Source organism: Silene latifolia, chromosome 11 (assembly GCF_048544455.1).
Source record: "Silene latifolia isolate original U9 population chromosome 11, ASM4854445v1, whole genome shotgun sequence".
NCBI classification, from domain to species: Eukaryota; Viridiplantae; Streptophyta; class Magnoliopsida; order Caryophyllales; family Caryophyllaceae; genus Silene; species Silene latifolia.
In genome coordinates, this window is record NC_133536.1 from 133204763 (window position 1) to 133215190 (window position 10428).

The 10428-nt window shown below is 40.4% G+C and overlaps 1 long non-coding RNA gene across 1 annotated transcript; it reads right to left on the reverse strand.

The window, feature by feature from the left end:
• Nucleotides 1-611: 611 nt before the first annotated feature.
• LOC141615085 (uncharacterized) lies at nt 612-3004 on the reverse strand. The gene is made up of 3 exons (XR_012529608.1): nt 2846-3004; nt 2679-2752; nt 612-802 (listed from the first exon to the last, which is right to left on the reverse strand). It is a non-coding gene; the product is annotated as an uncharacterized LOC141615085 (long non-coding RNA).
• Between the last annotated feature and the right edge of the window lie 7424 nt (nt 3005-10428).

The following is a 10428-nucleotide window of genomic DNA, read 5'->3' on the forward strand; positions in this document are numbered from 1 at the left end:
GACGGAAGGTCCGGTTATAGTCCACCACCTATCGGCCTCCTTTACAAGGAAATGAGAGGCAAGCTTCACTTTGTCTCGATCTTGGACATCATAAAGAGAGAAATTCTTATTCATGTCACGAAACCACTCTGAAAGCTCAATAAGATCCACTTCACTACCATAGGTTCTAGCCTTGTTTCTTTCTAGTTAACTAGCAATCCAAGCAAAACTTCCTTGACGATATTCTACTTGGGGAGTGGGATTGGCTTGACCATTGGCATTGGCATCTTGTTGATTTTGAAGAATTTGGGTAAGGGCTTGCATGATAGTATTCTCTATATTGGTTGGTCGCACCATCTTCTCAAGACACCAAATAAATCAATCAAGTTAGCACCTAACAAATAGCATATACAAAGAGACTACCAACTTAGGTCCTTTGTTCTACCCATCTCTCACTCATTATTCAAGGTCAAGTTCAAAATTTAAGTTTGGGGTACACGTGTGTGCGTCGGGAGCAACGTTGGTACTGATACCAACTGTGAACGCCCGTAATAATACAAACGTAAAACAAGTAATAGTAAAGCGGAATTTACGAAATTTTTGAAACTTTAAAGCGCGGGTTCAAGAAAACCTACAACATTGATTAAGTATGCGGAAATGAAATTAGGTTCGTACAAACATGATAGTCAAAAATGGGGAAAATATATCCCTCGAATTACAAGACGATAATGGGTGAGTCTAAGAAATCCTACTAAATAGACTACTAATCCAAGGTGCTCGCTAGCTCACACGTCTAAACCTCACACATGAAATCTCAAAAAACCTGTTATTCATGTAAACATGAAAGCCACAGTTAGTGGGGAGTGACTCAAGGTTCTCCCAGACACAATATGTCAAAGCACACATAACAAGGAACTTAAATATGTACATCATATAAGGCAATACAAATGACATGAACATCAAAAGATCTATAATTAAACATGTCAATTAAGTGAGAGGGAAACAAGATAGATCAATATTCGCATGTTGAAGACTCAACTATTCATAGGTATAAGTAGGTAAGACAAGAAGGCAAATAAGAACATAGGCATGATCACTTAATCACGAGCTTGAATGCCAATGAAATATGACAAATTATCCAAACAATGCAAAACCATCACTACACAATCAATATAAATCCCCTGGTAGGACGACAATAATGATCATAATGACTCAGTCCTACTCTAAATCTGGCCAGACTCTCTGGACAGAGCAGTTCCTGATTCGACATGCGGCAGAACGGTCCGCATCCAAGACTCGATCGACAGAACGAAATTCGAGTACCCACATTTGGCATAAAGGCACAACAGGGGCGGAAGAAATGAGATGACCCAAAACGTGGTAGAACAGCACAAGTAGTGCGTAAAGATAAATCAAGCAATAGGCATAGCATAATGGCATTTTTACAACAATACGACTCGACCAAATAAATATTCAAAATGGCATGATTCAATTTGGAAAGGGAAGAATAAATGTAATGGGCAAATAATAATCCAAGTAAGACATTCCATGCCAATTTATACTCATAAACATGAATAAGTAACTCATTTGTCAAATACTTGTCACTTGAATAAAAATGTAAATAAATGGAAATAGACCATTTATATTAAACAAAATAAGAATTGAATTATAAATGACCCAAATGCAAGGTAAATCATATATTACATACAAGGCATGAATAAATAAATTAAAACTCATATTATAATGAAAACATGGCATTTCATATATAAATGACATAATTAAATAATAAATTCCACCTTCATGGTTCATGTGAGAAAATATATACACGAACGATAATTAATGAATTACCTTATATAAAACACGAGACGGAATTTAAATAATTAAAATACACCAAATTTGCGCCAAAAAACAAACTATAACCACGACTCAAAGGGAGCCTTTTGGGCAGCCCTTCCAGGACTCCACAACCGCCCACAACCACCATTAGACCACCCCACCCAAGCCACCACGGCTAGGGAAGCCTAGGCATGGCCAAGGGTGGTGGTGGTTGTGTCGGCCAAAGGGGGAGACAAATGGCTGGAAAAAAGGGGAACGGGCAGCATATAAACAAGCATCAAAAGTAGCTTAGCAACTCGTCATGAGACCGTCTTAAGACGGATTTTTAAGCTTGATACAAGGCGAAAATTAACCATAAAAATGACTCATATCATACTTGTATGTCCACTTGAGACGGAAGTAAACAAATTGGCTCAATTACAAGCTAGAAACCCATTTAAAAACAGCCCCAAACATGGTTTGACACAACCTCTAGTTCGACCAAAACAAGGTGTTGAACCCATCTTAAGATGCGTTTTTAAGCATAAAAAAGATGAAATATTTACCATACAAATGACCCAATTCGTACATGGATATGCACTTGAGACGAAAATAAGAAAGTTGGCTCGAACCACCAACCAAACATAGACAAAAAACGAGCACGAAACTGTGTCACAGCCCCCTTTATTCACGTTTTTACACAGTCCATTTGAGTTATATTTCGACACCAATGAGACAAGGTTTAAGAGGGAATTTAACACGATAAATTCAAGCACACAAGTGAGAACATTATAAAGAACCAATTTTTAACACACATAAGGGCATGAAAAACGACATATGGGGCGAAATTTTGACATTTTTGTCGTGTAACCTATCACCGTTACCTCGTTTTCTCTTCAATCTCCGAGTGAATCATCTATAATGTAAGAGTATCCCTCCGGGTCTTCAAATCCTTCACCTAGAAGCGAAAAACATGAGTCTTTAAACAATGAAACCGAAATTTTCATAAGATGATCATTTTGAAATCACCACAAGAGCGAAACTTTCTTACCTGGAAAGATTAAGGGCGGAAAGGGAAGAGAATGGCACAAGAGTTAGCTAAAATAGTCGAGAAATGGAAGAGAAATCTAAGATTAAAGGTGGAGTTTTAATGGTGTTTCATGCTTTGTGTGTGTTTGCTGTTTGTCATACAACAAGAGCAACAAGAAGGAGATGGGCGGGTAGAATGGGGTTTGTTGGACCAAGAAATGATTGTATAAAGTGTATGGTATAAAGTAGGCGAAGTGTAGTCAATTTGTGGTTGGACCGAATTTAACGTAGAATTAAAAGAGAAATGTGACGGTCTTTTTCTAGACGAAAATACGTCTCAAGTCTACTATAACTTAAGACGGAAATTATTATTATTATTATCATTATTATTACTATCCGACTAATAATACATACTTTTATATAAATTATGTCTTAAAAATATAATTTTATAAAAATTAGGCTTAAAAATATGTTACACTCCATGCCCCGAATTCCGGTTGTTGGTCCCGCTATGAGAAGGAGTGAAGTAGGAATTTTCTTGTCCAAACCATCGGTTAGGCCCCTTTTGGGTACTAGTACACTCCACTTTCTTATGGCCAAAGCCACCACAATTGTAGCACCTGAATCCCCCTCCATCACTCACGGCGCTACCTCCGTAACCACCCGATCTACCATAGCCACATGTTGGTGCTCCACCCGAGTAGGACCTAGCTTGATTGAAGTTAGACTTCTTGGATTGATATCCCCCACCTTCACTTTCGGTCTTTCTTTTCTCCCCTGACCTCTTGTATGTTTGCATCCTTAGTCATGCCGAGGACCATCTCCACGTTTCCGGCCCTAGAATATACTTCTTTCACACTAGATAATTCTCCGGGTGGGAGCTTCTCTAAGATCTTGACGACCAAGCCCCCCTCAAATTTGAGATCCAAGTGAGATTGGCTAAGGTGGAGGTCTTCCATATAAGTAGCTATCTCTTTGAAGCGGATATAGTAATCTTGTACCGTCATAGCATCGGTCATAACAAGTGGGTCGAATTCTGCCCGGAGTTTGCATCTCACGTGCTCGGGGATGAACTCATTTCTTATTTCTACTTGGAAGTCGGACCAAGGGATGGCGACCTCGCCTCTCTCCTCATAGAAGTCTCTCATGGCATCCCTCTCCTTGTACCACCATCCTCCCGCAAGGCCTCCCAAGTAGAAGGTGGCTTGCTCCTCTTTGAGCTCTTCAGGGCACCTCACCACTTCGAACACGTTTTCCATCTCCCTTACCCAATCACTAAAGAGACAGGGCTCCCCCACCCCAAGGTACTTGGTGGGGCAGTGGTGCGAGATGGCGGTGCTCACGGTCGAGGCATCCATCGCCGTGTCTCTCTCCCTAGTGACATTTCTAAGGGCCTTGGTAAGGGCCTCATTTTGAGCAATTAGCCACTCCATTTCTTCCTCGGACACGGGGGGTGGAGGTGAAGGAATCCTTGCACGGGTTCTCGGCATTATGTCTCTTCAATAAGCGTAACATGCGTCAATACATGCCCCAAAATAGGAGACAAATGGTATTGATCACTATACAGGTCCACTCGATCAAGTGTGGAATATCACTCGGTCGAGTGGTGTGTCCACTCGGTTGAGTGGTTCCCCACTTAATCGAGTGCCTCATCTTACATGATGTTTTAAGAAATCCCTCCATGATCCACTCGGTCGAGTGAGTCCTCCACTCGGTCGAGTGTCACAACTTGCAGGAGGTCCTTAGAGTCTGGAAAGTGATCCACTCGGTCGAGTGCTTTCTAGTCAGCCGAGTCCCTCTTTCCACTTGGTCGAGTACACCTCTTAGGAGCTACTTATCCATCCCGTCTCACACAGGCCCACATATAACCCTATTTTCATGTTCCTAAATGCACGTACGGAGAAAAATAGAACCATAGGTACAACATACAACCAACACATGACGATAATTAACCTGTATGCTTACACCTATACCTCCAACATGTTCTTCTCTAATTGTTTCACCATCATCCATGTTATCACATAAGATATCACTAAGCATGCAATAAATTCAGAACACCAAAGAAGGAGTATGCAATAATCACATGCACCAAATACGTCCCATTACCCACGTTTAGTGACGGAAATAAGCTATGAGGACAAAGGCAGAACCTTGGGACGTCTCCCAAGCTTGTCACAATTTCTCTATGACTCAAACCGGGGTCATTTTAGATTGACACACACTAGTTCATTGGTTCATTGGTTTAGGCTCCAAAACTGTTACTCTGGTACCACTTTGTAGCACCCCCATAAGTCGGAATCCTTCCTCTAAGCATTCCCAACACATGGAGGCATTACAAGACTTGGTTTCCCAAGCTTGTAGTGCGAACAATCAAGTAAACAAGTACTTAACACAAACTTAAATAGATAAGTTGTAGTTAGTTAAATAGTTACAAGTTTAGGGGATGCAAATACCATACCATTAATACAACCCAATCGAAAGACGTGGAGTTTAAATGTCAAAAATTAAGATAAGTACAAGACTACAAGTGATGACAGCTAAGGAAGACCGCTCCCAAGCCCTCGGTTCAAAGCATGCTAACTTGTCAACACTGCTCCCCATATGGGTGGAAATCACCATATGGTTGACCACAGACATTTAAAACCCAAGTGTTAGCTTAACAATATAAATGTTCAATAATGCAATGATCAAGCCTACATGCTCATATGACAATGTTAAGACAATGACCACAATTCCAACAAAGTATGAAATGCATGACAATCATCCTCCAACATACTCACCTCCACATACCGGTGGCCGGGACACGCCCACGACACCACAACCAACACAAGGTACTCGGAACATGGCCGTGGTACCGGGCCCGAGAGCGACTCAAGTCCCCTGCCAGACGTCGTGCGCAACTACACGAGTCCCTCCATAACCTAAGTACTAAATGTGCACATCCCCCTTGGAGTGGGAAGCTCCAAGGGTGACTTGAACGGAAGATGGTTTTTCAACCGCCTTCCGTCTACAAAATCGTAACCAAGGATCCTCCATCATCCTCCATTGTCAACCAAACCACAATCAAGCCACACAAAACAAACCAAGGCAATCATGGAATCACATTAACACAACAATTTTTACCATGCTCAATTCTTCACTAGTTCATTTCTTCTCACTTAATTGCTCTTTAACATGTTATGATACATAATAAGCATCATATGACCATTAACTATACTCACCTTTACATAAATATCATGAATCCATATTATGTCATAAAACCCTAATTGTGTCATAAAACCTGTTATAATGCAACTACCATGAGACAAATACAATTAATGACGATAAATGTGTAATTAAACACCCATATTATAACAGCTAAGTAGAGAAAACCCAACCTCAAGATTATCTTGCCAAATCCTCACGCTAACCACTAGAAGTGCTCCTCAATGAAGCTTCCTACACAATTAATTACTACATTCATTACCACAATCCACTACAATAACTATACTAATTAAACCCCTTAATTACTCATCCTAAATCCATAACTTAATTAATTAGGGGGATAATATACTAATGATAAATTAAGGTAACTAATACTCCCTCCTATTCACAATAAACTCCCCATTTCATTTTGGCAAAAATATTAAGGAAACACACTACCCCACCATATAATTAAATTTGGACCACACAAATACACTACCCCACCATACAATTAAATTTGGACCACACAAACACTTACCAAAAAAGGAAATAGGGAAATTATTGTGAATAGACGGAAAAGGAAATAGGGAAGTTTATTATGAATAGGAGGGAGTATAAGATTAAGGAATTAAAACATAAACCGACTTACAAAAAGGGTGGATGAACAAGAAAGAAGGAGATGGTAAGACATATTCACTTGGGGAGGCTAGGTTTAGAGAGGATTGTTGGGTGAATGTTCTAGAGAGGTTTTTGAGAGTTTAGAGAGTGGTGGTAAAGGGTTGGGGACGGTTTTTAGGTGGGAAATCTGAAAAGATAAGCCTTGAAAGCGACCTCCCACCAAACAAGTTTTCCGTGTAAGCTAAACTCGACTGGCACTCGGTCGAGTGGGCGGTCCACTGGATCGAGTGGGGGTTCCATTCGGTCGAGTGTGTAACACCCCCATACTCCAAGTGCCTTACCAGGACCACTCAGGTATAAGGATGCTACCATCTCGGTTACCCGAGGCATGATAATCGTATGACAATGAAGAAACATACTTTATTAAATAAGTTTAAGTGATTACATTACAAAACCAACTGTAAGCAAAATACAACTGTTCTCAAACTATAAACCAACTGAAAGGAACTGTTCTAATAAACACAGCGGAAGACTAAAGACTCTGATATGTGATGACTCCATCCCCAGCTAGATCCCACGCGTATCCAAGATATACCGCAAGCAATCGCTCACCACCCCCGAATGGATCACCACAGTTTTTAAAACATTTAAACGGGGTCAGTACTAATCACACAACTTATATATATATCAACAGTAAGATACACAGACACCTTAACCGTCACACATACACACAACTACTCCAATCCCATCAATCTCAATCACCGATCGTCCACTTTGGACCAGCCCCGCCATGGGGGACGCGGCACCGTTCCCACCTAAGCCCCGCTCATCATACCGAGCGATAACCCCGTCCCATTAATGTGCACATCCCCTTCCGTGGCGGGTTCCACGAAGGGCGAAACTAGGGCGTGAAGTCACTCCCGCAAGTGACTCCACTCAGCCGAGAACGCATCTCGAGAACCATAGACAACCAATCACAATCACAACATCAACAACCGTTTATATCTATCAACAATGTACAATCACAATCACAGCCGTCACAATATAATCACTATATCAAACAATCAATCTCACACATCAACAATCATCCCATTATGGGACTAATACTGAGTAGGGAATCCTACCTGGAAAGCATAATTATCAGACGGTCTCTACAGCTGTATCAAAAAGGCTCTTCTACAAAACCTCCTCCTATCATACAAACATACAAACACTACCGAATCACAATCTACACAAAAACCCCCAAATCCCTAAATTAGGGTTTAACCAAATCAAAGGAAATACAATAAAAGGGTACATAGATCTTACCCTCGACGCAAGGAACTTCAACGCAGTACGAACAACGACAAGAATCGACCGTCCGAACTCCGGAATTGCTAAGAATGCGATTAAGAAGATGGACTTGTTTGCTTTCTCTCTTAAACAGAAATTTAGGTTTTGTAAAAGTGGTTTAGAATAATGACGAATAAGCTTAAATACCTTAATCGCATAATTAACAAAACCCGAGAAAACTCCCCGTAAAACCGGACACTCGATCGAGTACCCAAGGTACTCGATCGAGTACCCCCTTACTCGATCGAGTGCCTAAGGCTACTTGATAGAGTACCCCCTTACTCTATCGAGTACCTAAGGCTACTTGATAGAGTACCCCCTTACTCTATCGAGTACCTAAGGCTACTTGATAGAGTACCCCTACAGTCGAAACTATTCTAAAACGCAACTTACCCTTACTCGACAGAGTAAGGCCTACTCGATAGAGTACCCCAAGGCTTATAAATACGGAGTATTACAGTCTTCCCTCCTTAAAAAGAACTTCGTCCCCGAAGTTCAACCCATACTCTAAAAACAACCATACTAACTCGACCAAGACACAACAACATAACTAAGAACTCAAAACTCGACCAAACATAAAACATGAACTCTTAACACCCACTCCACCAACTATGTTTACTTCCTTAACATGACTCACGATATCGCATCCACCACATATATATCTCTCACGACACCAACTTCATACATAACCAACCACCATCCACTAACACTGCTAGCTCCATAATATCATCCACTATCAAATCCAAAATCAAGACACTCCTAGACATCAAACGGAATGTTACATTCTACCACCCTTAAAAGGAACTTCGTCCTCGAAGTTTACTCGACTCATAACGTCATCCTCCAATGTCAACATTATATAAAATATTCCCACACTCTGAAGCATCACACTACTACAAGCACGGCCATGGCCTTTTATAAGTATTATCCACAAAACAAATCCCTCCTTTACACTACGCTAACACTCTACTTCCAATTATATTACAACATGCACCACCATGAAACTCTCTTTTATCGCCTCCTACTCCTCTTAAGATAAATGTTACGTCCTCGTAACTCACTAATACTAAATCCTAGATATATCTTTTCATAATCCTCATCACCGTCGCATGTCAAAGATAACCACCTATAATCTAAACACTCGCCATGCACCTACCCAAGGCTCACTTACTTAAACAACTCTCATACTTCACTTCTCTCGTCACACCACCTAACCCATACCACAAAATCCTTAATTTAACCCAAAACTTCACTTGTTCCCTATTACCGCAACATGACACACCTCTCTATATAAACTACATAAAACTCTTAGCACCAAAAGCATAACTCACGATCCACACTTGTTACGTACACTCACACTAGATCCTCAAGTTCCTTTCTTTTATTACCGCAAGCCTCATACATAACTTAACACGACACTAATTACTCAACGCCCTACACTCACTGTCTCAACAAAGGATTATGAACCACCTGCATATATCAGATCATTACTACACATGTTCTATGAATCACTTGCCATTACCATGTCCACTAAAGCCTTATCTAGAACAAGATCAAAATTACTGTAACAACCTCTCACAACCGTGTCCCATCGACAGAATATCACTATACCATGACAACAACGAAAACATATTCAACTCTATTTCATATCATACTCTACCTTATTCTTAACTTAACCTGGTAAAGAAAACATCAATAAGCAAGACAACTGTCTACATGTTCAACCAAAACTCACAAAGAACAACAAAGAAACAAAACAACAATCTATGTATAATCGGTATGCACTTTCAAAAACTCGTATCATAATCATCCCGCCTACTCCACCACAACCGGTGACGGCATCACAACACCGCCACCAACCACACCATAGTGCGAAAATACCCGCATCACAACACTAAATATCGAGCCCGGATCACCACCCGAGGCACCACAACCACATCGATAGACATCACAACTACATACAATTCCATAAACCGACTCGGAAATAACCTTTCGGACAAGAAAACTTACTCAAATCCACTTTACTCAATCACAACGCAACATATTATATGAATAAACAGATAAGCATCTCATGAACATCATCTCTACCATTTCACGGAATACACGTGTGTTATTAATACACATAAAATTATAACTAGCCATGTCAAATTAATCAAATTATTACCTTTTTGGATATCATTCAATTAAACTACCGTGTCCAACATATATATTACATAACATTCATAAAAAAATGACTTTATAATTATCACACCATACCACTTCTTGTGAGGTCGGAACCTCACACAAACATTTACACATATCATAGACCCGTAATCACAACCAACTAGTCAATCCCGACCACGTAAGTTACCACTCAACAAAGGTTACCTGTTGTCCGAGCTTAACTCGCATGCCCCTCATCACATTCTTCCATTCGCATCACCAAAGACCTTTCGCCATACATAACCATACCGCTAACACTCATTATGAGAA